General features: G+C 40.5%; 1 long non-coding RNA gene and 1 pseudogene across 2 annotated transcripts in view; both read right to left on the bottom strand.

Annotated features, from left to right (window-relative positions):
- The window catches only part of LOC110501445 (obg-like ATPase 1), a 60,440-nt pseudogene extending 49,708 nt beyond the window's left edge, over positions 1 to 10,732 (bottom strand). Inside the window, exon 1 of the transcript XR_016490539.1 lies at positions 10,612 to 10,732. The product of XR_016490539.1 is annotated as an obg-like ATPase 1 (transcript). The remainder of the gene's footprint in view (positions 1 to 10,611) is intronic.
- Positions 10,733 to 11,639: 907 nt separating this feature from the next.
- On the bottom strand, positions 11,640 to 22,269 carry LOC149972816 (uncharacterized). The gene is made up of 3 exons (XR_016490540.1): positions 22,150 to 22,269; positions 21,720 to 21,824; positions 11,640 to 11,772 (listed from the first exon to the last, which is right to left on the bottom strand). It is a non-coding gene; the product is annotated as an uncharacterized LOC149972816 (long non-coding RNA).
- Between the last annotated feature and the right edge of the window lie 132 nt (positions 22,270 to 22,401).

The raw sequence follows: 22,401 nt of genomic DNA, 5'->3' as shown, positions 1-22,401 counted from the left end.
CCGAGTCAATGTGCGGGGGTAAAGGTTAATCGAGGTGGCGAGCAAAAGGTTTGTTACATCTCTTGTTCAAATCATTTGGCACTGTCGTGGGCTCATAGTTTTTGTTGTTGTTTTTCACCTTTTTTTCCCCCTCTGGGGTGCTGACATGTGAGCTTTCAATGAACCAAGGTGACAACTGTTTCAAGAGGCCATATATATTCCGTTTGTAGAGGTGAAACACTTGAAAACATGCAGCTAGTTTGAAGGGCTTGATGTCATTACTTTTCGGTCAAGTACAAAGACAAGGAGAGACAGGAAACAGATCAATACTGATCAAACAGACTCCTCTGATGTTGCTACCTGGAGAGGCTATGTGGTCAACATAATTCAGTCAAATTACAGTATTCACTGGCTGCTAATTTCCTGTGCATGTTTTCACATGCGAGAGGGGGGAAGAGCACATCTGAAGCGCTTGCATTCCTGGCCCAGCTTTTAAGATGTTCTATACAAACCTAGTACCGCAATTCTCCTGGTATTCAGAGCAGTAGAAGCTACTTTATGGGCCTGTCAGGAAAAGCACATTATGGCCACCTTCCCTGCATCAAAACACCTCCAACGCAGACATGACTCTTTATGTTGATCTTGGGAATATCTTTGTGTATTATATATATATATATATATATATATATATATATATATATATATCATGAAACAAGGTGATAGCAGACTTTCATGTTGGACTCATCTTCCTTCTTTTAGGTTATTTAGTTTCTCAACAGAGAGCATAAACGGAAAATGCATCTGTATCTTACCTTTTTTTTTTTGTTAAGGACCTCAGAAATGTTATGTTGGTATATAAGTACGTCCTAATTTTTCCGTCAAAGATCCCACGTTTCAGAATTGATTGTCACACAATGACATTGTTTCGTCCTATGAATATTAGTCGGCTACCTCATAAGGTATCTCCCATTCCAATTTAAACTCAAGCCAATTGTAGTACTTCCAACCAAACTGATGTATCAAATGTGGTAGCCTTTCAGCAAATATTTTTTTGCCACTGAAAATGGGTACCAAAGTAAAGAGCTGACATCTGACTGGGAAGATAACCTCTCAGTCTAGTTGGTTATTTATGCAGCCGAAGAATGAATGTACTGGGGAGGCTCCAGATTTCATTAACTTTGATAGACAATAATGGTGTTCATTCCCTTTTCATTTAAGTCTCCTCTGTCGTTTTTTTCAAGCCAGTGGGTCTGAGGGTGCCTTGATTGAAAGGAACCATCATATGCACGTCACTGTTGTCCCCCATCATTCAGAGAACAAACCTTTTTAGATCCTTAACTACCATAGCGGTGCTGATTGCACAGGCACCAGCAATTTCCTAACCAACCGCCACCTGAACAATGATGTGTACGGCTTTCAGACCCTCCAGCCTTTCAACGGTGAATCATTTCACAGTTTGGAACGAGATCTCCATAGCAACTCCTCTTTGAGGGGTTTAGAATCAACATCCAATAATTCTATGATCATCGGGCCCAGCCATTCCAAATGCTTCTTTTCACAGTGGACAGGGAAGGGGGGCAGGAGGAGGAAGCAGACAAATTCTACAGTCTATTTCAGGCAATTCATCCAGCAGCCCCATTAGAATTCAAAATATTTCGACCTTCAATCACCAAGCATGTTATCTGGAGCTGCTGTGATCTCCAGTCAAGATGGGTAGACGTTTTAGTCTAGTCAGCCACGATGAGTGGAGGTTGACAAAAACTCATTCATTCTGGCAGAATCAAAATGCTCTTTTAAACGGCGTGACAGTATATCTCAACACAGCCCACAAACAACAAGGAGGATTCTGTTCTTCCCAAGTAAAACAGAGCAAAACGCTGTGCATCCGCTCTGTGTCTCCAGGAAATCACATCACTCTGTAAAACAGCAGACCGTATAAATGCAGGGGCTCACAACAACACACCGGCTGCATTTCTAAAATAAATGATGGTGCTAGCGCATAAAAACAAAGTAACTTAACACCTAATTTATTTGCTCTGCAGATTAAACGCAATTCTGGAAAGTATGTAATCCTTTGATATCTGTAGAACACTTGGAAATGGAACTGGGGTCAATTCCATTTCAGGTACTATTTCTCTTAATACTGGAAATAGTTTGAAGTATGACCACTCTAACGACTACTGAATACACATCCACTTGCATTATAACTGCTCAATAAAGTTGTGACAAATGCTCATACATACAAAACACGAGTCCAGTTCGACATGAAGTGCCTCTCCAGCCATGTAAACAAAGGCAAAACACAACCACTTCCGGTCTGTGCATTTTGTGGCTTACCCACTAAACAGTCATGTTTGTGAATGCAGTGTGACCAGCTACGAGGACACTTACAGGGTGCTGTTAATTCATTATGCTTTCATCACGGTCGTTTCCTTTCCATCCTAAACAGTATTTTACAATACCAGTGGATGATTTTGTCAGGCAGTCATTACCCAGGGAACATAGACACTAGTAGTGCCTAAATGTCAGAAGTAGGGAATATCGTTTTAAAAAAAAGATCGGAGAAATAACAGGGTGAGTTGTCATCCCCAGAGGTTCCTGTTTACAACATCTCTGTGAGTCACATGATCCCCCTCCATACCAACACCAGAGGGGCCTCCACAGGAAAGCCAGCGTACAGTTTTATACCCAGACCCCTTTGCCGTCATTTGGCAGAAAATCAATGTAATGGGCAAATATGACCAGCATCTGGGTTGTTGACGTTTTTTTTTTTTCTTAAATTCAAATGAACATTTTCTTAAATTCAGAGTTTCAAGTTCGATGTTTTTATTCATCAAATTACAGACAGCAAACACTAAATTATGACTGTAACCGATTCAATACTTTCTCAATATTTCCTCATGTAAGGTATAGTAATGGCATGCTAAGCCTGTTTCTGCTGGTTTAAGGAGAATCTTGTTTAAACGCAGTAGTAAGCAGGTGTTCAAGGCATTCAATTAAAGTGAGAAGCGTGTGAGCCAAGAAAAACTGCTGCTTTCCAATTGATTGACCAAATCCAGTCTTTGTGGATGAATGTACTACAGTTTATACTGCTGCTATGGCTACGCACATTGAGAAAGACAAACACATGGATGAGAATGACTCACAACTATGTACCGTAACAGACTATTCATAAGCATAAGATTTCTGATACTGCCTTCGACCTGCTCACGCAACGACTAGGGACTAGTCTGTGAGCATCCTCTTTCTTCAATAAATAGCTGGAGATGAAACCAATGTGAATGAGACCACGTGGGGAAGCACGCTTGCTGGTAAGGGACACAGGAGACTCAGTAGAGTCGGTGAGCAGGAACGAGTTTGTCTGTGTGTCTGTGTCTCAGGAAGAGGATCCAACAGTGTTCCAGTCACTGCAGAAGCACTCGGAGCACTTACCCTTCAAACTACTCCCTTATGAAATCTGGGCATTTAATAGAACCAGCTTTCAGGATGCCATAATGCCACTTAATAGTTTTTGGAAGGTTTCGTTAAAAGCAAATCCACTGTTTATACAGGCTTTTCAAAACCATTAGGGGTTGAAAAAGATTCATAACATGCAGACTACTGGGAGAATTGAGCAACTACGTCTGACTTGACATCAAAGTTCCCACGCCAGGCTGAAAAGCCTGTTTGACCACTACCTGGCTTCGATAAGTCTATAGCTAAGGTATGTAAAGTTGGAGGAGGGTGCACTTTTTAAAACAGTGTTCCACAACTGGCGGGCCGCGGGCCGCGTTTGGCCTGTGGGTAGGTTAATTTGGCCCCCCAACTTTTCAATTTTTTGGGGGAGAATTTTCATTATTGGACATAAAAGACCACTCCAAGTTATTTAAATTTTGAAATCTGTTCCCAAGTATTACAATGCATAATAGAGAGACACGTGATCGTAAAAAAGTAGGCAAGGTTTGAAATGGTTATGTTTTAGTCAAATATTAAATCTGTTTGAGATTCTTGTCACTGCTAGAGGAGATTCTCTTGATCAACTTGTAGTCTACAAATGATTTGTAATTACTTTCTGGCCCCTCGAACATCTGCTCAAGAAAGAAATGGCCCGTGGCTGAATCTAGTTGATGATCCCCGGTTTAGAACATAACCATGCACATTAATAAACCAACAAGTTAATGATAAAGACATTTTAAAACTGCAATGTTTCACTATTAAAGGAAAACACAATTTAAATGTATGTTTTCCAGAATCTTCAGACTAACATAAGAGGCAGTGTATTTATATCAAACTGGATTTTTATAGCAACCGGCAGTTGTTGGGCTGGAAAAGTGATGAATTTCAATTTAGACAATATCAACTGCAATTATGCTTTACTTCTTATAGAGTAGAGTCGAGTGTTTGTAGAGCTGAAGCTGAAACAAGTAAGTGGTCTACACTGTCCAAGATCTAGCATCCTTCCTTTAAGTTCTGATAAAGTAGGGACAAATCACTACTGACAAGATTGTGTCATTTAAACAAAATGTCAGAAATGCATTGTCTTGCGTAGTTTAGTCCCTCGTTTCCAATGGAAACAATTGCATAAAGGGTTTCCATAATGGCAATTGGGAATAAACCAAAAGTGAAAAAAGTTCTGTTTTACTGGCTGGTCTACTGTAGAGCATGGCTGAGATTTCCAAACCTCCCCCACTTCATTTGATCAGGATCAGGTCAACCAGTCAGGCACAGGTACATGCACTAACAAGCACACTATTGACACTCACTTAGGTTGAGCGCTAGCTCTGCCACAGAGCAGCAGCCTTTTGTAGGATGCTTTATAGAAGCCCGTTTCTAATTTTCAGACACAAACATGCCGTTCCAGGCAAGAAAAATTGTGCTCGCCCCCAACCGTATAATCAAGCAAAATAAAAGAAGTGCCTGGAATACTGCAGCCTATACTGCCTGACACCAGATAAAACATTGATATAATTGCAAAACAAAACCAGCAACGTTTAATGGTTAACTTGTGGAACATACAGCTTAGTCTCTAAGGAGTCCACAGAGGGACAACAATGGTGTGTCAAAACAGATAGTCGTAAAGTGACAGTAAAAGCACCAGCATCCTCTCATCCTCATTTAGAAAGTCTGTTTTCTACACACAGACATAAAAGAGCTGGTTTTGGTTTGAGGATCTGCTTCGTTTTTTTCTGTCACTATAACAAAAAAAAGCGAGCAAATACAGTTGAAGTCAGAAGTTTACATACACCTTAGCCAAATACATTTGAACTCAGTTTTTCCACAATTCCTGACGTTTAATCCTAGTAAAAAAAAATCCCTGTCTTAGATCAGTTAGGATCACCACTTTATTTTAAGAATGTGAATAATAGTAGAGAATGATTTATTTCAGCTTTTATTTCTTTCATCACATTTCCAGTGGGTCAGAAGTTTGCATACACTCAATTAGTATTTGGTAGCATTGCCTGTAAATTGTTTAACTTGGGTCAAACATTTCAGGTAGCCTTCCACAACCTTCCCACAATAAGTTGGGTGAATTTTGACCCATTCCTCCTGACAGAGTTGGTGTAACTGAGTCAGGTTTGTAGGCCTTCTTGCTCACACATACTTTTTCAGTTCTTCCCACAAATGTTCCATAGGATTGAGGTAAGGGCTTTGTGATGACCACTACAATACCTTGACTTTGTTGTCCTTAAAACATTTTAAAACAGCTTTGGAAGTATGCTTGGGGTCATTGTCCATTTGGAAGACCCATTTGTGAGCAAGCTTTAACTTCCTGACTGATGTCTTGAGATGTTGCTTCAATATATCCACCACATTTTCCTCCCTCATGATGCCATCTATTTTGTGTAGTGTACCAGTCCCTCCTGCAGCAAAGCATCCCCACAACATTATGCTGCCACCCCCGTGCTTCATGGTTAGGATGGTGTTCTTCGGCTTGCAAGCCTCCCCCTTTTTCCTCCAAACATAACGATGGTCATTATGGCCAAACAGTTCTATTTTTGTTTCATCAGACCAGAGGACATTTCTCCAAAAAGTATGATCTTTGTCCCCATGTGCAGTTGCAAACCGTAGTCTGGCTTTTTTATGGCGGTTTTGGAGCAGTGGCTTCTTCCTTGCAGAGTGGCCTTTCAGGTTATGTCAATGTAGGACTCATTTTACTGTGGATATAGATACTTTAGTACCTGTTTCCTCCAGCATCTTCACAAGGTTATTTGCTGTTGTTCTGGGATTGATTTGCACTTTTCGCACCAAAGTACGTTCATCTCTAGGGGACAGAATGGGTCTCCATCCTGAGCGGTATGACGGCTGAGTGGTCCCATGGTGTTTATACTTGCGTACCATTGTTTGTACAGATAAATGTGGTACCTTCAGGCGTTTGGAAATTGCTCCCAAGGATGAACCAGACTTGTCAAGGTCTCCAATTCTTTTGGTTTGAGGTCTTGGCTAATTTCTTTTGATTTTCCCATGATGTCAAGCAAAGAGTTTGAAGGTAGCCCTTGAAATGCATCCACAGGTATACCTCCAATTGACTCAAATGATGTCAATTAGCCTATCAGAAGCTTCTAATGCCATAACATAATCTTCTGGAATTTTCCAAGCTGTTTAAAGGCACAGTCAACTTAGTGAATGTAAACTTCTGACCCACTGGAATTGTGATACAGTGAATTATAAGTGAAATAATCTGTCTGGAAACAAATGTTGGAAAAATTACTTGTGTCATACACAAAGTAGATGTCCTAACTGACTTGCCAAAACTATAGTTTGTTAACAAGACATTTGTGGAGTGGTTGAAAAACAAGTTTTAATGACTCCAACCTAAGTGTATGTAAACTTCCGATTTCAACTGTACATACATTGTTAACAAACTATAGCTTTGGCAAGTCGATTAGGACATCTACTTTGTGCATGACACAAGTAATTTTTCCAATAATTGTTTACAGACAGATTATTTCACTTATAATTCACTGTAATTCACTGAGTTCCCCTAATTGTTATGCAGATAAATTACTTTTTAGGGATAGTGAAACTATTCCGTGAAAGCTGAAAGGCCATTTCTGTAACACGGGTGCAATTCAGCATTGTTGCTTTCCGTTTATCATGCCCACTAACTGCCTTTGTATTCTCAGTAAATACACAGATGTGAGTGCATCAGCAGAACAACCCCCACTAAATACTTCTCACTTGTCTGGCTCACTGTGGCAGCATAGAAATTACTTATAGGTCTCCCTCTGCCTGAAGTTCTTTTGTGCCTCTGACATCATCTTTGTCTTACACAATTAAAGTGTTACACGCTAGAATAATTTAAATTGCTGCTACTAAAATGGAGATGGAGGCTCGTATAAAAATAGCCAAATTTGTTTACTGATTGTATGCAGCTATTGACTTTCCCATTTTGTGAAAAGAGCTCTGATTAGTGACTGGGCTGTGGCAGGCAGAGTGGCCAAATGGACAGGGTTACAATACAGGCCATTTTCCTAATTGTTCCCAAGTTCTCTCTGCAAGGGATTACTGTGTGGACAGTATAAGTGTGTCATTTCATTTCTGAGGCCATTTTCCAATAGCCTTTCAACTGACTCCTTGCGACAGACTGAGACTGCATGTCTAGAACTACCTCAAGACTCTGATGATCATCTCAAATGTGTTGCTTATGACATTTTCATATTTGAGCACATCCATGGAACAGTTATCACACTGCTGTATGGAACAGTTATCACACCGCTGTATGGAACAGTTATCACACTGCTGTATGGAACAGTTATCACACCGCTGTATGGAACAGTTATCACACCGCTGTATGGAACAGTTATCACACCGCTGTATGGAACAGTTATCACACCGCTGTATGGAACAGTTATCACACCGCTGTATGGAACAGTTATCACACCGCTGTATGGAACAGTTATCACACCGCTGTATGGAACAGTTATCACACCGCTGTATGGAACAGTTATCACACCGCTGTATGGAACAGTTATCACACCGCTGTATGGAACAGTTATCACACCGCTGTATGGAACAGTTATCACACCGCTGTATGGAACAGTTATCACACCGCTGTATGGAACAGTTATCACACCGCTGTATGGAACAGTTATCACACCGCTGTATGGAACAGTTATCACACCGCTGCATGGAACAGTTATCACACTGTTGTTTGTCCTCTGCATGGCTATTCTTTTTTTCCTGTGATTTAGAAGCCTGTCAGGATGGGATTCATTTTCTCTCCTCAAATATACAGAAGCACGTCAAATTGCACCCTCCTTTCCTTGTAAACAAACCATTGAAATATACTGTACAGTATTCAGTGGAGGTTACGGGATGACTTCCACGAAAGGGTGTGTTGGGTATGGAAGGATATCGTTTCCTTAGACAATTGGTCTGAGAGGAGGTTGTCTGCTTTTGTTGATGCAATGGAGGACCACCCACTGTAGGACCAACCACAACTAAGCTTTAGCAATGATTTACTCCGTAGGAGCAAGTAATGCAAGGTGAGATTTACCTACAGAGGATATGTTGTAACCGTCAATTTTGTCAACTGTCTCTGTGAAACCGCTGTTCTTGTGAGGTTGCACTGTTTATAACAGGTATTATGTGAACTTACATGTACTATATTGACGTTATATCACTACTAAAATGTGTGATATTCAGTTTAAAGATACAGGTAGGCTTCCTGTGATGCTGTGCTGTCCCCTGTCTGTGGTTGCTTCAGGAAGAAGCAGCCATGTTAATATTGGTCTTGTTCACTGGTTCCAGTCTAGGGGCCAATAGAGCATTGCCACTTCAAGCCATATCTCACAAGACACCGTTTAGAAAACATGCTTCCATTTTGCTGTGCGACTCAGGTGTTTTAAAAAGCTATTTGACTTTATGTCATCCGTTAGACCTTCCCAGAGGCTAATATCTGTAAACCATATGCCATGGCTGACTCAGTCACCAAATCTCAACCCAATTGAACGCTTATAGGAGATTCTGGAGCGGTGCCTGAGATAGCATTTTTCCACCACCATCAACAAAACACCAAGTGATCTAATTTCTCGTAGAAGAATGCTGTTGTATCCCTGCAATAGAGTTCCAGACACTTGTATAATCTATGCATTGAAGATGTTCTGGCTCATGGTGGCCCAACGCCCTATGAAGACACTTTATGTTGGTGTTTCCTTTATTTTGGCAGTTACCTGTATTTTCAAGATGCTGTTATATGTTTTGCGTCAATTGATATGTGCTTACAGTTGAAGTCGGAAGTTTACATACACCTTAGCCAAATACATTTAAACACAGTTTTTCACAATAAACAATATCTTAAAGGGGAGGCTGAACTTTCTGATTTAGTCTCGGTTTCAATTCGCCTCATTAGGAAATGCGACTGAGAATGAGATTTGGGTTTTGGAGGTGCGCTTTGATGTGGGTGTCTGTTGTGTGTGTGTTCGAACATGGGAAGCATTTGTACTTTCACTCTGCCAAAACAGTTACCGTCACTCACCCTTCTATGTAACTTGAAACAGTCTAACCAGGTCTTGTGTGTGGAAGTATCCTAGACTAGCTAGCAAGCTAGCCAACTTCTTTTGCCAATTAGCTTCAGCCGGCTGGTATGCGACCGTGGCAAAGTTGGTTTGGCTTTGGATAGCCTATCTGTGGGGCTAGTTAGGGACCGTCAATAAATGACATGATGTAAATGGGACAATACTTTCATGTTGCACACCGTTTAGTTGTTTAGATGTTTTCAATATTTGTATATTAATTTCTACAGTTTATAATTGATTTGAGGCTTTTAAGTCATTGAAATTTGGAGCTATTGAAATGTTAAAATATTGTAATTTACTGATGGTGCCTAACTAGCCCCATAGGGATATCGAATGTCAAACCAAATTGACCATGGGCATTAAGATCGGGTTGCATGCAGCTGCGGTCTGAATGGATGATTACTTGGGTGCTGCCAGTTGTGGGCAGGATTGAAATAAATCTAACCCGAGGAAAACTGTTACGGTACATTTCATTCCATGACATAATATTTTTTGACTATATGACCAAAATGATCCTATTTACACTTTGTAGTCAATTTTGACACTAGAATAAAAATGTTTCTGACTCATATCGATGCCACAAAAGGAGAAGTTGCTTATTACGTTCAGTTTCTCTTTAATTGTACTGTATTTTTGCCATGCAGGCTACTTACCTTTGTTGTGCCCAACCATAATCAAACGGTGTCATTTTGGGATCAGGTTACAATAATCTGTGGTTACAGGAAGCCGCTAAAGACTACAGTGTAGTTGTATTTCTCAACCTCAGAGTAGTGTGCAGTGAGTCTACCAAACCAGGCACAGGCCCTTTCATTAACTTTTCTCTGATTCCAATTCAGAGAGAAACTCCCAATAGGAATGTGAGTTTTGGGTCTGGCTTCATCTGCTCTATTCCTGAATATTGTGTTTATCTTGGAACCCAGCAGAGAGAACCGTATAGGCCTCAGTAAAAAGCTCTGCCAACTGCTTTCAACAAGATTCTACAGCGAAGTATGAAGTACATTTTCCAGTAATTGTTCTCTTTACTAGCTCATTCTGGGTGGTGCATGTACATTGGGACACATTTCTAAACAGATGAAAAGCCTGTCGTTTTAGACAGTGATATGCAGTGCGCTATAGCCTGGCAGGTGGGACTCACGTGTCGTGTGGAAGATGCCATCGCCGGCACTGATGTGGGACAGGAAGGCATTGCCCAGGCCCTGGCCAGCGTGAGCTCCCTTCACCAGTCCTGCTATGTCCACCACGTTCAGGAAGGCCGGTCACCTTGCTGCAGAACAGGTAGTCGGGGTTAGGGTAGTCGAAAGGAAACAGAGGTTCTATAACTCAGTTTAATGTCTAATATAACCAACAAAATACAGAAAAGGACAACATTTGGGAGGTGAAAGTGTTCCTCAGGTTTTTACGTATGAATCAATACTGCCAGAGGAGATTGCCAGTGATCAGACTTTCTTGTTTTCTATGGAAAATATATATACACGTCTTCAAAATCATGTCTGGGGCATTAGCGACCTATCGCTGACTAATTGGTAGCCCTAGGAGCCCATGGTCCTATCAGCCCTCCCACTTAACGCAGATAAAGGAGAAATAGAAACCAAGCAGCAGCCTGTACACCAACACCGGCCCTACACCTTAATCACCCTCCTACTGACAACAGAGGTATGTGCCATACCTTGATTCATCATCAGGCTCCTACACTCTGGAATAAGAGCTGTGACTAAAGGGTGATAGGTTTTATGTCATATTAGTCCTAGCAGAGTCATAATGCGTGTGTTTTTGCATTGCTCAATGCTGAACATGTTATACAGTCTCTTTCGCAACACCACCAACCCCAGAGAGACAGAGAGACATTCGTTCCCTGTTGTGATTTATGACCCTCTCTCACATCAACCCAATAGGATGGTCTAACCTCGCTCATAATGACATACGATAGCCAGCCACTGACACTTAAATGTTATGGCCTCTTACTTAAAAGACAAACATAACATGGAAGCCTGCAGTTATCCTCATATGTATTGTAAAGGACTGGCAACTCAATGTCAACAAAATGTTTGCGTCTTTCATGTTGCAGTAGTGTATATTTGCGGTGGCCTATACATATTTGCCAGAGAGCCCAAGTCTGAAGTGTGAATAATACGTGAACAGTGAGACCCCATACCTGACAGGCTTGTGGAATTGGCACAGGAAATCATAGCGTTCATCTGGAATGGGCACTCGGCTTTCATTTGGGTCAATGGTGCAGAAGGGGAAATTCTCAGTTGCAGCTCGACTCTTTGTCAGCACGTTGAAAAAGGTTGACTTCCTAGAAAGAAAAACAGCAGAGGTCAACACATCCCAGAAACTGTTTGTGGATCCTGATGGCTTGAGGGTATGATGTTGGTTTATTCAAAGACCTCAGCAAAGCCTGCAAAGCAGGAAGAACATTTCATCTCCACTATGGGAAAGAGGTCAATCTAATATATTGAACATTTGAGCTTCCAAATCCTAAATGTCCTGATTGTAGTAAAACATTAAGCCCATTTACAAGGTCAGATAATCCCATAATAGATCAATTGTGGTTGGAATCCAGGAGAGAATTACGTTTTTGATAGATATGAGCGATTGAACGGGATCAGCCAAACATAGCCCATGTCGTGCTCACTGAGAGATTTCTGTTCCACAGCACAAGCACCTCAAGAGTGCTTCAGGTTGCACTGACTACCCAATGAATGCAAGTGTAATAACGGCAAAGGCAGTTAAATATAATCCTGGACAGTTCTATCTTGGTCCCCTCACCTGATGCTCTCCGCATTTCAATGATTGGTTGGTTTAGACTCCAAAATCTACAAGACTCGAATTGCCTGGAGATTGCTGTGATGAAGCATGGATTCCTCACACGTCGCAGGATTGCTCCATCTGTTATCGTAGATATTTCAAGGATGTTTGAGATCATCCTCAGAAATATACAATCTGCCTATGATTTACAATGGCATATAAGGATATTAAGCGGAGCGCATCCCCATGTCCCCAGACAAAGGGGATTGTATATAGTCAAAGAATATTTATATGACTTGACCTTAGTGTTAATGAAGACCAGTGCTATTCTGCCTACAGTGGTGGACAAAAACATGTCGCTTCAATCATCTCTCATGTTTGTATTCATCAGCTCATCACAGAGCACGAGGCCAGTTGAACAGCAGTGCTTGCCGGGTAGGGTGGGGAGCAGGGTGAGGACAGGGGTCATTGTGAAGCCCCAGGCTTGCTAATGTTTCATGCAGGAGAGATTATTCCCAGTGGACACACATGCTATCAGCTCTATCCCTGTACAGTGGAAATGTCAGGAAAAAGGGAAATATCATAATGAGTGAGATGTTGCTGCTTGGCAGGCTTCAGGATTTGACAGCATGGTATTCTTTATTGTGTGTTTTTATCTGGGGAGAATCTTGTAATACCCACTCATCAATCAAAAGCCTTTTGTGGCTGTTTATTCTGATCTATTAGACTTAAGAGTCGGTTGAGATTCTGAATTATTGAATTAAATTTGGCAAATGTAATCCCAGACATTACTGGTGCAGGGTTTGCGACCTTTGGGTTCACATGCACTGTACAGTGAAAGGTATACATACTCCTGCGTCCACAGTAATGAGAGCCTTATGGCATGTGGCCTGAAATGAACTAGTCCAGAGGCTCTCAAAGTGGGGTCCGTACGCGTAGGTACTGCAGGGGGTCTGCGGATAGATCTCAAAATACAGTGCCTTGCGAAAGTATTCGGCCCCCTTGAACTTTGCGACCTTTTGCCACATTTCAGGCTTCAAACATAAAGATATAAAACTGTATTGTTTTGTGAAGAATCAACAACAAGTGGGACACAATCATGAAGTGGAACGACATTTATTGGATATTTCAAACTTTTTTAACAAATCAAAAACTGAAAAATTGGGCGTGCAAAATTATTCAGCCCCTTTACTTTCAGTGCAGCAAACTCTCTCCAGAAGTTCAGTGAGGATCTCTGAATGATCCAATGTTGACCTAAATGACTAATGATGATAAATACAATCCACCTGTGTGTAATCAAGTCTCCGTATAAATGCACCTGCACTGTGATAGTCTCAGAGGTCCGTTAAAAGCGCAGAGAGCATCATGAAGAACAAGGAACACACCAGGCAGGTCCGAGATACTGTTGTGAATAAGTTTAAAGCCGGATTTGGATACAAAAAGATTTCCCAAGCTTTAAACATCCCAAGGAGCACTGTGCAAGCGATAATATTGAAATGGAAGGAGTATCAGACCACTGCAAATCTACCAAGACCTGGCCGTCCCTCTAAACTTTCAGCTCATACAAGGAGAAGACTGATCAGAGATGCAGCCAAGAGGCCCATGATCACTCTGGATGACCTGCAGCGATCTACAGCTGAGGTGGGAGACTCTGTCCATAGGACAACAATCAGTCGTATATTGCACAAATCTGGCCTTTATGGAAGAGTGGCAAGAAGAAAGCCATTTCTTAAAGATATCCATAAAAAGTGTTGTTTAAAGTTTGCCACAAGCCACCTGGGAGACACACCAAACATGTGGAAGAAGGTGCTCTGGTCAGATGAAACCAAAATTGAACTTTTTGGCAACAATGCAAAACGTTATGTTTGGTGTAAAAGCAACACAGGTGAACACACCATCCCCACTGTCAAACATGGTGGTGGCAGCATCATGGTTTGGGCCTGCTTTTCTTCAGCAGGGACAGGGAAGATGGTTAAAATTGATGGGGAGATGGATGGAGCCAAATACAGGACCATTCTGGAAGAAAACATGATGGAGTCTGCAAAAGACCTGAGACTGGGACGGAGATTTGTCTTCCAACAAGACAATGATACAAAACATAAAGCAAAATCTACAATGGAATGGTTCAAAAATAAACATATCCAGGTGTTAGAATGGCCAAGTCAAAGTCCAGACCTGAATCCAATCGAGAATCTGTGGAAAGAACTGAAAACTGCTGTTCCCAAATGCTCTCCATCCAACCTCACTGAGCTCGAGCTGTTTTGCAAGGAGGAATGGGAAAAAATGTCAGTCTCTCGATGTGCAAAACTGATAGAGACATACCCCAAGCGACTTACAGCTGTAATCGCAGCAAAAGGTGGCGCTACAAAGTATTAACTTAAGGGGGCTGAATAATTTTGCACGCCCAATTTTTCAGTTTTTGATTTGTTAAAAAAGTTTGAAATATCCAATAAATGTCTTTCCACTTCATGATTGTGTCCCACTTGTTGTTGATTATTCACAAAAAAATACAGTTTTATATCTTTATGTTTGAAGCATGAAATGTGGAAAAAGGTTGCAAAGTTCAAGGGGGCCGAATACTTTCGCAAGGCACTGTATATATATATATTTTAAAGTGGATTATTATTTATTTACATTTTATTTTAATAATATTACTAAAAACAGCAGATTAAACACATTTTTTGCCAAGGGATCTGTGGAATAAGTTTAGAGGGTGTAATACAATACAATGTAATTTTATTAATCTACAATTTATGTTCTTAAAGGGCCAGTTTAGTCAAAAACTAGATTGTCTTGTGTTTATATATATTTCCACACTAAGAGGTTGAAAGAATAGTGTGAAATTGTGAAAATTATGATAATGCCCTTTCAATTTAAGAGATGTTTTAAAACACAGCCTGAAATTTCTGCCTGTTTTGGTAGGATGGAATTTTGGCCAGCCTGGTGTCATCACCAGGTGGTAAAATAGTTAATAGACCAATAAGAAAAAGAGTTCCAAACCTCTCTGCAAATAAAAGCTCATTTTCAGTTTTCTGAAGTCGGACGTTTACATACACTTAGGTTGGAGTCATTAAAACTTGTTTTTCAACCACTCCACAAATTTCTTGTTAACAAACTATAGTTTTGGCAAGTCGGTTAGGACATCTACTTTGTGCATGACACAAGTAACATTTGTTTACAGACAGATTATTTCACTTATAATTCACTGTATCACAATTCCAGTGGGTCAGAAGTTTACATTCACTAAGTTGACTGTGCCTATAAACAGCTTGGAGAATTCCAGAAGATGATGTCATGGCTTTAGAAGCTTCTGATAGGCTAATTGACATCATTTGAGTAAATTGGAGGTGTACCTGTGGCTATATTTCAAGGCCTACCTTCAAACTCAGTGCCTCTTTGCTTGACATCATGGGAAAATCAAAAGAAAACAGCCAAGACCTCCACAAGTCTGGTTCATCCTTGGGAGCAATTTCCAAATGACTGAAGGTACCACGTTCATCTGTACAAACAATAGTACGCAAGTATAAACACCATGGGACCACTCAGCCGTCATACAGCTCAGGAAGGAGACGCGTTCTGTCTCCTAGAGATGAACGTACTCTGGTGCGAAAAGTACAAATCAATCCCTGAAAAACAGCAAATGACCTTGTGAAAATGCTGGAGGAAATAGGTACAAAAGTATCTATATCCACAGTAAAACGAGTCCTATATCGACATTACCTGAAAGGCTACTCAGCAAGGAAGAAGCCACTGCTCCAAAACCACCATAAAAAAATCCAGTCTATGGGTTGCAACTGCACATGGGGACAAAGATCGTACTTCTTGGAGAAATGTCCTCTGGTCTGATGAAACAAAAATAGAACTGTTTGGCCATAATGACCATCGTTATGTTTGGAGGAAAAAGAGTGAGGCTTACATGCCGAAGAACACCATCCTAACCGTGAAGCACGGGGGTGGCAGTATCATGTTGTGAGGGTGCTTTGCTGCAAGAGGGACTGGTGCACTTCACAAAATAGATGGCATCATGAGGGAGGAATATTATGTGGATATATTGAAGCAACATCTCAAGACATCAGTCAGGAAGTTAAAGCTTGCTAGCAAATGAGTCTTCCAAATGGACAACGACCCCAAGCATACTTCCAAAGTTGTGGCAAAATGGCTTCAGGACAACAAAGTCAAGGTATTGGAGTGGCCATTACAAAGCCCTGATCTCAATCTTATAGAAAATGTGTGGGCAGAACTGAAAAAGCGTGTGCGAGCAAGGCCTACAAACCTGACTCAGTTACACCAGCTCTGTCAGGAGGAACGGGCCAAAATTCACCCAACTTATTGTGGGAAGCTTGTAGAAGGCTACCCGAAATGTTTGACCCAAGTTAAACAACTTAAAGCCAATGCTACCACATACTAATTGAGTGTATGTAAACTTCTGACCCACTGGAAATGTGATGAAAGAAATAAAAACTGAAAGAAATCATTCTCTCTACTATTATTCTGACATTTCACATTCTTAAAATAAAGTGGTGATCCTAACTGACCTAACAGGGAATTTATACTAGGATTAAATGTCAGGAATTGTGAAAAACCGAGTTTAAATGTATTTGGCTAAGGTGCATGTAAACTTCCGACTTCAACTGTAGGTTGAAGACGACAAAGGTTAAAACAACGAGATTCTAATATCCCATAACTCTTTGCAACAATAGGACCAGCTATGCTAGTTAGCAAAGGCGCTGGTAGCTAGCAACGGCGCCGGTCATTAGTAATGGCCCTTGTAGTTGGCAGCGCCGCTGCTCCCAGGTTTTTACCAAGACTCAGACCACTTACAGACAGTCCTGGAAACACTTTTGCTTGAAAAATTGCTCTTTGGTAAGAAGCTATTTTAGTGCATTTTTTTAAAAACCATTTTAATTGAAAAAAATCACAGTAAAGGTACTTAATAGTTACCCAGAAATTACTTGATTTTGAGATAAAAACGGCTGCATTGGAACTTTAACTATGGGCAACATGGGTCTGGGAGGCTCACAGGGATATTGGCATTCATAGTACTCCACCAATTATTTAAAAAAATGTAACTCAACACTTCTTGTATTCCCCCATACATGCACAGTAATTTAAGCTTTAAAACTGTCTCTCTGCCTCATGTAAGACTGTGTAGAATTACAGCATATGTGTTGAATTGCAGAGTACTATAGCTTTAAAGCTGCAAAAACAACAAAAACTCTCTGCCACTGACAAAATATCTCCAATGCCAGGCCTTTAAAATGTTCCTTCCCAGGACCTGAGACTTGGTTTGTCTAGCCCTGCACTGCCAAAGTCTTAGTAAAACTCCTTGTATGCTATTTTAATTTTATTTTAACTCACTCAAGTTGTGTTCTGATTATGAGGGGGTCCCTGAAGAATTTGTTATGACCAAATGGGTTCCCGGACCCAAAAAGTTTGAGAACCCCCTAGTCCAGTGGTTCCTAACCAGGGGTAGTAGGATCCCTGGGGGTACTTGACGTATCCACAGGGGGTTACTTGAGGAGACTCATGAGACCATTGGCCTACTGGTAAAATACACATGAGAGGACACTTCAGGGGTACTCTGGGCAGAGCAACATTTAGCTGGTGGTACAGTAACAGAGAAAGGAACCACTGCCCTAGTCAATGAATGAACAGAATACCTTTACACTGGCTCATGCAGACCATATAATAAATGAAGTACTTAAAAATGCATAGTCCATGTTTGCTAAGCAGTAAAAATGTATATTTCGAGTTTACATTTAAAGACTATAGACGTACCCTACATTGGGCAATCCAACGATTCCTATTTTTAAAGAGGTCCCAAACCGTCCAATCAGTGGTGGTGGCTGCTGTCCATCATCTCCCTTCTGCTAACAAAAATAACATGTCACTGTCCATTGAGAGTGAGAGCTCATAGTATTATGTAATCTAGGGTACACATTCAGCTTTGGCCTGAGCTACTGTAGTATACATAAAACACACCTTCTTGGGAGCCATGTCCTTTTCTTCAGTTTGCGCTGGCTACTAAAACTGCGCTTAAAGTATAGTGAAAAAACATAAATGCACGATTTAGAGACAATAAGCTGACAGGTGTCTAGCTAACACCACGCTGATGTCGACCGCACTAACGCCCTGCTCTCAAAATAGGACATGATTCTGCTCGAAATAAAAGATGACACTGGTAGCTTGCTAGCTGACCAATGTTTCTACATTTAAACACACACTTGTTAACATTAGGCCTAGTATGCCTACTCTACTTGAGCTGAGCTAAACTTAATTTTGTCATAGAAAATGTATGCACACATTGGCGCATGTACATTGGACCACGTAAATACTTTTCATACGTGCCTGACTGTGTTGTCTGGCACAATGCATTTGACTTGCACCACATGCACTTACAACTGATTTAAAACGTACAACACACCATTATAGGTTACTACAGGAGTTATTACAGGAGACTGACTACCCAAGAGTCAAGCCTATAACCAAAATGACAGTCTCTAACACAGAATATTACAGTGGCAGGGTGTGCTGGTTAGGCTGTACCTCATAACATGGAGGGTTAAATCAATGCAAGTAAGCAGCTGGGAGATTACTACTCCTTTAACAATGTGAATCTTCTATGCTATTGCTTGCCTGAGCGCTGGTTTTCCCCTAAGGGTTATCTCCCTCCCCGATATTTTTCTTCTTCTTCTGAACACGAATATGATTGTATATCAATCTGCCTGTTAAGCACCATTGCATAGTGAATTTCAGTCTTTCCCACATATTCTTTAAAAAAAAAGCTTCCCTTGACAACCAGAAATGTACAAACATCGGATGGAAAAATGTGAAAGGCATTCAGCAATAATTACCATGCAAGGGCGGGGACGAGAAACAGGTTGAATACTGTACATTCGAAATTAATGGAGAACCATATGGCATGCAGGTTTTTGCATATGCAAATAGCCTACTCACGACGATCGACGATCTGGTGCGTTAGTCCACAAATCATATAAAAGGAGATAGGCCTACTGTGCATCTTGATATAGATTTTACAAGATAAAAATAACACGAGTTTATGAGAAAATAACGTTTTCTACATAAAAATGAAGTAGGCTACCACCAGTATGACCCAAAACACCACCAACTTGATCTACTTGTAGGCTACTTAAAAAAGAAATAAAAAATCCCTTAAAAAAAAAAAAAACTTTCATACACCTGTTTTACGATAATTATATAAATGATCATGTAAAACTACTTAGAATTGAAGCAAGGCGTCCTTGCCCCTAAACTGTCCCTGTCTCATCCCTTGGCCAGAAACAGCTGTAGGCCTGTGGATTTCAAACAATTCCGACCATGAGTTTACACCGATTAGTTAATTGTCCACAAATAAACTTCCCTCCAGGCCTAAAGAAATTAATCCGTGCAGGAACTGACCAGAAATATCGCTCTAATCCAGCATCCTGCATCGTTTAACATGCATAAAACGAGCCTCTAATAATATAGATTTGAGGCAATCAAATGCCTTTTGTACCAATAATTTAAATGAATAGGTTTGGATTAATCATGTATCTTTTGTTGTTGAACGCCTTGATCGATGCAGCGTCACTTAGCCTCACCACAATAGATGCACAACGTTTTGTTCTACCAAATAAATCATGTTCATTGTTTAAGGTACATTGATCAATCTAATGACTTGTAATAGGCTCCTAATTGCCACAGAAAAGTGCTTTCGGATGGAGTCCTGCATGCGAGATTCAACTTCAAATTCTCACTTGAATGACACTGTTCAAATATTTTTCAGGACAAGATTTCGTCAAGGATGCTGGCATTCGGTACCAAACGTTACGCACATTGACAGACTATCACATCTTTATCATAGTAGGCCTACATGAAATTGTGTGAAATTCCAAACTCAAGTACATGTGCAACGCCATTCAAAATTAGTAAATAGTCTTAACACGGTTTCAAAATGAGTATTGGCACTCATGTGATCAAACATTTTGGCAACAGCTGTCATAATCGTTGTTTTGGTGCTCTGGTGTCCCTATCTGCCTACACCGCTAAATGTTTTTGTTTGTTCGTTATACATTACCTTACGACTTCATAATATAAGTGTTTCAATAATCAGTTAGATGTTGAATAATGTGGGAATAATCACTCTAATTAAAAGCAAGTACTCCATCGAAGGCATTATCTTCCCCTCGCTCGGTGATAAATGATTCCTCTTTTATTTACAGACAAAAATAGAAATCCAGTATAAAGATCTAGATAACACCAGAATGTGATTATATATAGAACATCAACAACAGATAATCAACAATAATGACACGGGCCTTATTTTAACCAAAAGTGCATGACACCAGACAAAACATCTCGAATTGTAATTACAAAAATGCCAAAAACGGTAAGAGAAATGAATTCTTACATGCTCAGACACATCTTATCAGACACTCACGCTGTTCGAGCTACTTTGGCATTACAATCAAATTTGTTTATGCAGAATCGACATTTGATAGTGCTAATAGCACTCCACTCAAATTGCCATGATTGCAAAAAAAAAATAAAAATGAAGCAATTTTCTTGGCTCCGTTCGATGGATTTGATGAAATTGTTTTATATTCGCCTCTCTAAAGGTGGGGATTTAAAGCAGAGAGAGCCTTTGAACAAATTGCGCTTGCCTGACTGGCAGCATTCAAGCGCTATAATGGAGCATTATTTGCCCGTTTTGAATACTGTAATGCACAGCTTTCAGTGAAGCCTTTCTCTGGAAAATTGCTTTAACTTTTAAAGGGATGATGATTCACACCAAAGCAGGCCATTGTTACATTATGTCATTACCCCCTAAATGTTTAACAAGCTGTGAAACACGTTGACATATATTGCATTGTGATCTTTTAAAAAATGTATCTAGAGAAGGAAAAAAACTATAGTCATTTGGCGAAAAAAAATAGGTAACGTTGATGAGCTCCCCAATGGGTTTTCTATGATTCAATTGTATCTCCAAACGTTATATTTAGTTAGCCTAAATATTTAGTGTGCAATGCTCTATGGTTTCATTGTGCCATATGAAATCAGCCTGTGTCTGTTGAATGAAATCCATTCGCCAGGCTGACATGAGGGGAACAACATCTCCTGTGATTATTATGAGAACGTCTGCAATATTTTTTTCAAATAGTTGTATTTTAGTAGTTTACAGGTTGTAACTCTTCAGAACACCAACCACTCATCAAGTTAATTGTCACTTTTTTAATTGACCAAAATTCCCCCGCACACACTCAACATACACGCGTAAATTGGCACAGACAGGCAGGCAGACTGGCGCTTCACGCTCACGCACGTACACACACAGAGTTTACAAACAAGTCCACGATGCTCTCTTTAACGCACACCTGGCAACGTCGCTTGAGCCGATGGAAACATTTAGATAATTCACCGGTTGAATGACATACCTTGTATTGCAAGCGTCTTCACTTCAGTCAGCCATTAATCAGTGACAATGGGTCAGCTTACTGTATTTTCTGGCCTCCTGGTGAGAGTACGGGAACTTCTGCTTAAATTCATGTCCATGGACGCTGTGAGCAAGCACATGCCCTGCAAATGAAGACGTTTCCATTCCTGAAAGTGCATGACAGCTTTAGTTTTGACAAATATGAAGGCACCGCAATTCTTATAGGCCTAAGATCATTTTTTTTCCAATAATCACCAATCCCCTTATGTCATGTCATGAAACATAAAACATTTTTGGGACTCCACGAGGGATAAATGCCAGTGGTAGCTATAGCCTACACCAGAACAGTATCCCTCACAATAATATGCAATTAGAGAAATCCGTTTCAATAAGAAGCTGCAGGTGAAATAAAACAAGACAATTTGTCAGAAAGCCTTAGGAAATGCAACAGAGTGCGTCACCTAACTAAAATATATAATATTAAATGCTTACCTCTTTCAGAGGACTGGTTTACCCCAAAATGAGCTCGATTCTACAATGAAAGGACACATTGAGCCTTGATGAGAGAATACATAAAATGTATAAAAACACCACATCGTGTCTTGCTTGACAGTCAGAGTCGCACAATAGTTATTGATTGACGTGAATCTTTTAGCGTTTCTGTCCTTAGTCGAATCTCTCATTGGCTGACATCGCCCCCTTGCCAATAATCCAGCACTTAGATTGGCTGCTTGCTCTTGCCAG

Source organism: Oncorhynchus mykiss, chromosome 22 (assembly GCF_057628025.1).
Source record: "Oncorhynchus mykiss isolate SJ-2025 chromosome 22, ASM5762802v1, whole genome shotgun sequence".
NCBI classification, from domain to species: domain Eukaryota; kingdom Metazoa; phylum Chordata; class Actinopteri; order Salmoniformes; family Salmonidae; genus Oncorhynchus; species Oncorhynchus mykiss.
This window is presented reverse-complemented; position numbering and strand designations above follow the sequence as displayed.